Genomic DNA, 7,515 nt, shown 5'->3' with positions numbered 1-7,515 from the left:
TGATTTCGTAATGACTCGATTTCAAGCTTCAAAACCAAAGAGGAGAAATCTGCAACATACATGTTTAAATTTGTTTATTATCGTATTTCTATTTTATTTTGTTTACTTGTATGAAACACATAAAAGTAAATTTTAACATTATCTCTGAGATTTTATTTCAGATCCGTCACTGAAAAAATCATATTCCTAAAATAACAATAACCGGTATTTTCACATTTTGTTCCATGAAAGACTTTACACAAACACAAAATAATAATAATAATAATATCCTTACTTTCTACTTGCCCTATTTTGTTTCCACCTCCATTTTCTGCATATTATCAACATTGTATGTACTAAATTCACTTCAACTTGCCTACAAAATACAAATCATCCAATTATTCAAGACCGATGCCCACACAGAAAAATATCAACACCATCAATACGTTGTCTCCCAATCCAATCACCGTCTCACACGTGTCGAAATCTAACTTCAGTGATCTGCTACATATATCCAAATTCAGGTTTCACACTTTCCCAAACTAGAGTTCCAGTTGTTCACTTACACTACACCCTATGGAAGGCTTAACTGAGCTCATTCCGGGATTACCCGAAGAAATCGCACTCGAGTGCTTGACTCGAATGCATTACGGCGTCCACGACACCGCATCCGGAGTTTGCCAACAATGGCACCGCTTGTTACGATGCCGCGACTTTTATTACCACAGGAAACAATCAGGATTCACTCATAAAGGTGCTTGTTTTGCACAATCACTCCCTGTTTCATCCGTTAATTCGAAACCCGAGAATCAACAGAAATTCGGGTTAACATTATTCGAACCGAGCTCGGGTATTTGGGACCAATTGGACTTGGTTCCGAAGTATTCCAACGGATTGCCGTTATTTTGTCAGTTGGAGAGTTCGGAAGGAAAGCTCGTGGTGATCGGCGGGTGGAATCCGAAGAATTGGGAGCCGTTACGGGATGTTTTCGTCTACGATTTTTCGACTCGAAGGTGGACTCAGCGGGTCGGTATGCCTGGAAATCGTCCGCGGGTGCGCGTGATGGGAAAGTCTACGTGGCAGGAGGATATGATGAGAGCAAGAACGCGTTGAAAAGCGCGTGGGTGTATGATATCGCCGCGGACGAGTGGACCGAGTTGGCTCAGATGAGTGAGGAGCGGGATGAATGTGCGGGGGTATTTATCGGGTCTGAGTTTTGGGTCATAAGTGGGTACGACACCGAAAGTCAAGGTCGGTTCAAAACAACCGCTGATGTTTTGGATACCGCGACCGGAACGTGGAGACACGTGGAGAATGTGTGGGGGATTAGTAGGTGCCCGAGGTCGTGTGTGACGGGAGGGCAAAATGGTAATTTTACATGTTGAGCGGATTCGGACCCTACTGTTAAGGTTGGCGCGTGCGTCGTTGACCTTGTGGATCGGACGCTCATAACCGGGTCGTCGTACCGGGGTGGACCGCAAACTTTTATTTTAGCGGAGAAAGATGAGCAAGGAAAAGGTTGTAGGTTTGTGAAAGTGGATGCTCCGGATGAGTTCTCCGAGTTTGTACAATCGGGTTGCTTTGTTGAGATTTGATTTTTTTTATACATTGCCTATATACTTCCGATATAATATAAAATTTCGTAGGGATAGATATTTTTTTTTCATTTTTCTATTTTTAAAGAATAAAGATTGAGTCGACACATCAGTTATATCAATAAAGATAAAGTACGTAAAAAATTAAAATGATTACTCCCAAACTCATCTACAAAATTATTGTGGGTCCCAAGAAATTATTTAGCAGGAATTAATAAGAGTGACAACCTTCACTCATGGTTTGAATGAGTTGTATCAAAATATTTATGGCTCAGAATTGGTCAAACTAAAAAAAGAAAATGATTGAAACTGGTCAAAACGGGTGACATTTCTCAGGGTTTTTTTTATTGAACGAGAAAAACGGAAAAACCTTTTTGGTATTTTTACTTTTTACATTTTTTATTTATATATTGAGTTATAATTTTTTAATTATTTTTTTTTGAATTTTTTGGTGAGGGGTTTTGAAATCTCAACTCATTTTGACTCATTTTAAAACCCCTCACCAAAAAATTCAAAAAAAATAATTAAAAAATTATAACTCGATATATAAATCAAAAACGTGAAAAGTAAAAATACCAAAAAGTTTTTTCCGTTTTTCTCGTTCCATAAAAAAACCCGATAAATGTCAACCCGTTTTGACCTATTTCAATCATTTTCTTTTTTTAGTTTGAACCATTCTGACCCATATTATACATTTTGATACAATCCATTCAACCCATGGGTCAAGTTTGTCACCCCTAGAAATTAAGCATATCTACCAGTTGTTAGAGGCAAGTTCAGGAATTTTCTTTACGGGTAAACAAAATTGATCTGGTAAAATAGGGTCGGCTTATTTTTCCCTATAATTTAGCATTCACAACCCATTCCATATATTTTTCCCTATAATTTAGCTAAAAACATAATTCCATAAAAATTGTCAATAATTTTTCAAAATTTTTTCACATTCTATACCTTATTCATATTCATAAATTAATTCTTTATTATTTTTTCTCTTTTGTCTTGTTATATAGTAAATGATGATTGGAAGATATATAACATATATGTGGTATGGATCAAAAATGAGTCCATATATTTAGGGATTTACTTTAGTTGTCATATAACTCATCCATATAATAAGGAATGGATTGGAGAGGTGATTTTGATGGTTTTTTTAAAATTTATCCTAAACTATATGGATTTAACAACTTTAGGGAATGGGTTGGGAATGCTTTTAAAGAGAGCACGACCATCCCAATCATTCTGAAGACCCAAAATAAAATGAACTTTCGAGCCAATTTTCAGAATTTTATTGTTATAAATCATGACATAATGAACAGGTCTGACCACTTTAAAAAATGATCAGCAAAATTATATAAGAGAACAAAAAAAAAAGAACCTGGTTTTTTTTGTTTTAGTTGTGAAGACAGTACCATTTCATTAAACAAGTAAATGTTAAAAAAGAGAACGTAAAACTTTACAACAAAAGGTAATAAAACGAACAAGGATTACATAAGAAGTAATTATAAAAAATAATATGTGATGAAATATCTTAAAAATTAAAATAAGTTGTTCTTCAGGTATATTTTATATGACCAGTTTGCGTCTAAACCATAAATCAAACCGTTCATTACAGCTTTGAAATTTTGAAACAACAGATCAAAAAAAAAAAAAAAAAAAAACCAACCAATGAATCAAACGGATTTCCAGTTTAAACGGTTTTGTGATCTGAAACCAAACTTTGAACACCCTTATAATATATGTCACCATGATACTAACCAAGCTGTGGTACAACAAATAGAACTCAAAGAAGAAAAGAATTAAAAATGTCAAATTATAAGACGTTCAGGGTTAAATATGCTAAAAAGTATTAACACTAAAGATGTAAATATAATATAGTTAAACTAGTGATGTAAACATAATATAGTTAAAAGAGAATGGAATGAAACAAATATGGTTCAAGTATTTTAAGAGAATTCTCGAGAGCTTCTCTATCTCTATCTCTGTCTCCATAATTACATTAAAAAACACTACATTTTCTCTCATATAAAATTCAATAATATTTTTTTTGTATCTTTATCATTTTTTTCCATTTTCTACTCACAACCACTTTTAAATATATTAAAACATTAATAGAAGATGAACAATGTTCCTCTATATTTACACATCTATTTAAAATTTTCTCTCTACTTCCTCACAACCATTATAATCCTCTAAAAATTTTAGCGGTTTCACTCACAATATTTTAGAAGAGCTGCTGAAAATGATCTAAGAGTCTAACATTTATGGGGGTTACATAATAACCATCTATATGAAACTGATTTGGGAGTTGGTTTTGAAGATTTTGGTTATCCTTAGCTTGTTTACTTTTTAAACAAATCCATGTGGTCTAAATCAAGCCCCGGAAGCCTGATATAGTACATTGGTAGACCATCTTATGGATAATGGAGTTTCTATGGGCATTGTTGATTGTACTCTTTTCTAAAAGGAATCTTCGGGTGATCTACTTCTCGCTTAGATATGTGTTCCGATATCATTTTTTGCTCTACGAACGATGTCTTATGTAAAGAATTCGAGAAGATCATGCAAACAAAATCTGAAATGAGCTCGATGGGAGAGATGGGTTTCATTCTGGATTGCAGGTTCACAAGTGTTACTTGGGAATCTTTATGCATCAGACTAATACGTGAATGACAAGCTAATTCAAGATATCTACCAGAATAATGCCATATACTCTCTTCTAGTCGGTTAATAGTTGTCACTGAACAAATTGGAGGATTCCGTTGATCTTACCATTTATCGTGCCATGATCGGATCTTTAAAGTATCTTACAGCTTTTCAACCTGATATAATATTTTTGTTTGTTTGTATGGCTTGTATTAGCCGAGTCCTCGAGTGACTCATTTGGTAGCCGTGAAAAGAATTTTTCAATATTTGAGGGGAAATCCTGACAACGGGTTATGGTATCACAAGGATGATAGTTTTGAGTTGACTGCTTACACATATTCTGACTACGGGAGACGCAAGATCAATATTAAATCAACAACAATGTGTTGTCAGTTTCTAGGACACAAACTTGTTTCATGGCAATGTAATAAGCAGACAACGTTTTCTACTTTAACCTCAGAAACAAAACATGTGGCATTCTTGAGTTGCTATTCATAGGTTTTGCGGATTCAACAACATTTATGCGACAACGGTTTGAGTGTCTTACTACCCCACTTTTTATAGACAATTCTGCTGCCATATACAAGAAGAAAATCCCATACACGATTCTAAAACAAAACATACTGAAATACAATATCACTTTATATATGACTGTTTTGAAAAGAAATTAAACACCTTAGAGAAAACACACATGGATTTTCAAAAAGCAGATATTTTTACCAAAACATTTGATAAAACAAGATTTCATTATTTTCTTGACATAAATAGTCTAAAGCAGCTTTCTAACATTTGAACTCTCCGTTGATCACTTAATTTTTGTACAGTTAGGGTTTTATATATTTTCTTTCAGTTTTATCTTTTTTAGGGTGAGAATATTTGAAAAGTAAGATAATTTTGTGATTTCTTGTTTAGAAAATATAAAAATATATAAGAATATTAAAAATATAAAATTTTCAGAAATTTGATCTGATCAAAATGGGAAACGATGGTACATTGACTAAACATACCTAAAACAAAGACAAATTATACTAAAAATTGTCATAAGCTCAAATGTACGATTATATGATACGGTTGACGGGTGTTTCATTTCTATGGCCGTTTGGAATGCGATTGGTTCATGGTGCAACATCCCTAGATCTTTTGTTTTCCATGTCAATGATTTGGTGGAAGTGCATAAGGTTAGTGGTGCGACGGGGAACAAGAGATTGATTATTCATGGCATTGTCATCATTACTTGTTGGAGGATTTGGCGGGCTAGGAATGAAAAGATTTTTTCTGGCAAGAACACTAAGGTGGTAGAAATGGTTGCGGATATAAAATCTTTGGGTTTTCTTTGGTACAAAAATAGATCTAAGATAGGGGTAGTGGATTGGAAAAGATGGTGTTTATTTGATGTAACGTGATTGTTGTTTTTGGTTTTTGGCTTTCGGCGTCTTTCTCCGTCTTGGTGATAGTCGTTGGTTGTGTTTGTTTTTAATGAAAGTCAATTTTCAAAAAAAAAAAAAAAAAATATGATACGGTTGACAAATTAGTCAAATCTATTAAGTGTTAATATAAACATGAATGCTTTCCTAATCTAGTAGTACAACATCTTAATGAATGGTTAATATCTGTTTTAAGATCCAAAAAGTAGTTTAGGGCATTATGAGTCGATATAATTCCATGTTGCATCTTTCTCGTAAAAATATGTAGTGCTTACTTTTATGATTTTATTTTTAGATAATATTTTAATAAATTCCAAAAAGTTATTAGATGTGTTTTAGTTTAAAGTTCAGTAAAGTTAAAAAGATATTATTTCTACTTTATTTTTGAACATCGAGTTCCGGGAATTAATTTATTAAAGCTTGTGGTCACTTGTATCAAAATTAATACTGGGCCATTTGAAACATCAAAGATTTAAAAGATTTGGGTTCAAGGGAAATTTGGTAATATTTATGGTCCATATGCTTAAAATTCTTTCATTCTCTTACTTGGAATGGGTCCATACGCTGGCTTGTCAGCGCTTGTGTACTCACATGCTTAACGCAAACGAATGAATCACCCTTTCGCTTGGCTTAAAGGCCATACGCTGAGTATTCAGCGTATGATTGTCCATTCACTTCTATGAGACAAAAGGATGGTCATATGCCGACCTATCTAAGCGAATGGAGTGTATACCTATAAAGAGAGACTTTAAGTGAATAACCATCTTAATCGATCATACTGTTTTCCTTAAAGCCCTTTCAATACTCAACCTTTTTCAAAACTTTACTTGAGGAATCGTGATTTTATTGAATATACATCATCTTCTAACCATCGAAAAGTTATTTCAATGTATCAACTTCATCTTCATCAATTTGTTTTAAGGTTAATTTGGATATTGAATGTGTGAACCTAACTCATGCTTAAGTACATAATTGAATCACCCATTGGAGTTGTTAAAATCAAATTAAAGGTTAAAATCATGTTATCCCCGTCATTTCAATTATTAAGAACCTAATTCGATGGATTAAACTTGTTAATTCATTTTGGTTAAGTGTTCAAAGTTTAGTGGACTGTTTATGGCAAAGTGCCTAACGTGCTATAAAGTCAAAGTTGAGCATAAAAAACTGTATGGTTTGCTTAACAACCAATGATTCCAGTTTAGAAATGGAAAGATACAACTATGGATCTTATTACCAAACTTCCAACCACTTAAACATGAACGTTAGTGTTTGGGTGATCGTCGATCGATTAGCCAAATCAACTCAAATCATTTCATACTCATTCGTAAGAAACATTTCGTGAAACATCTTTCTCAAATCTATGTCAAGGAAATCGTGTGATGTTATGGGATACCTTTAAGTATCATTTCCGATCATGATGATCATTTACTTCTCATATTTGGGATTCACTTCAATCAGTTTTGGGAACTCGATTAGGACTTAGCACCGGATATCATCCTCAAACCTATGGTAAGTCCGAACAAACTATCCAAACACTTGAGGATATGCTTAGGTCTTGTGTCATCGTTTTTGGTGGCAACTGGGATTCTCATATATTGTTAATCGAATTCTCGTATTACAATAGTTATCATTTTAGCATTGGTATGACAACTTTTGAGGCACGTTATGACCAAAAATGTCATTCTCCTATTTGTTGGAACAAGATTGGCGAAGCAAAAATCACCTGTCCTGAAATGATACAAGTCGTTATTGATAAAATTGCTCAAATTCGACATACTCTACTCGCGGCTATAAGTCATCAAAAGAGCTATGCTGGTAGATAACGAAAGCCCCTTGAATTCAATGTCGTGACCTCGCACTTCTTGATGTACCAT

At 33.8% G+C, this 7,515-nt stretch overlaps 1 pseudogene; it reads left to right on the top strand.

The window, feature by feature from the left end:
- Positions 1 to 291: 291 nt before the first annotated feature.
- LOC143561204 (F-box/kelch-repeat protein At1g15670-like) lies at positions 292 to 1,592 on the top strand (annotated as a pseudogene).
- The last annotated feature ends 5,923 nt before the right edge of the window (positions 1,593 to 7,515 follow it).

Source organism: Bidens hawaiensis, unplaced genomic scaffold, assembly GCF_021521415.1.
Source record: "Bidens hawaiensis isolate Kalapana, Puna unplaced genomic scaffold, B.hawaiensis_p1.1 tig00020636_1, whole genome shotgun sequence".
NCBI classification, from domain to species: Eukaryota; Viridiplantae; Streptophyta; class Magnoliopsida; order Asterales; family Asteraceae; genus Bidens; species Bidens hawaiensis.
The sequence above is the reverse complement of the archived record's forward strand: the minus strand, read 5'-3'. Positions and strand labels throughout refer to the sequence as shown.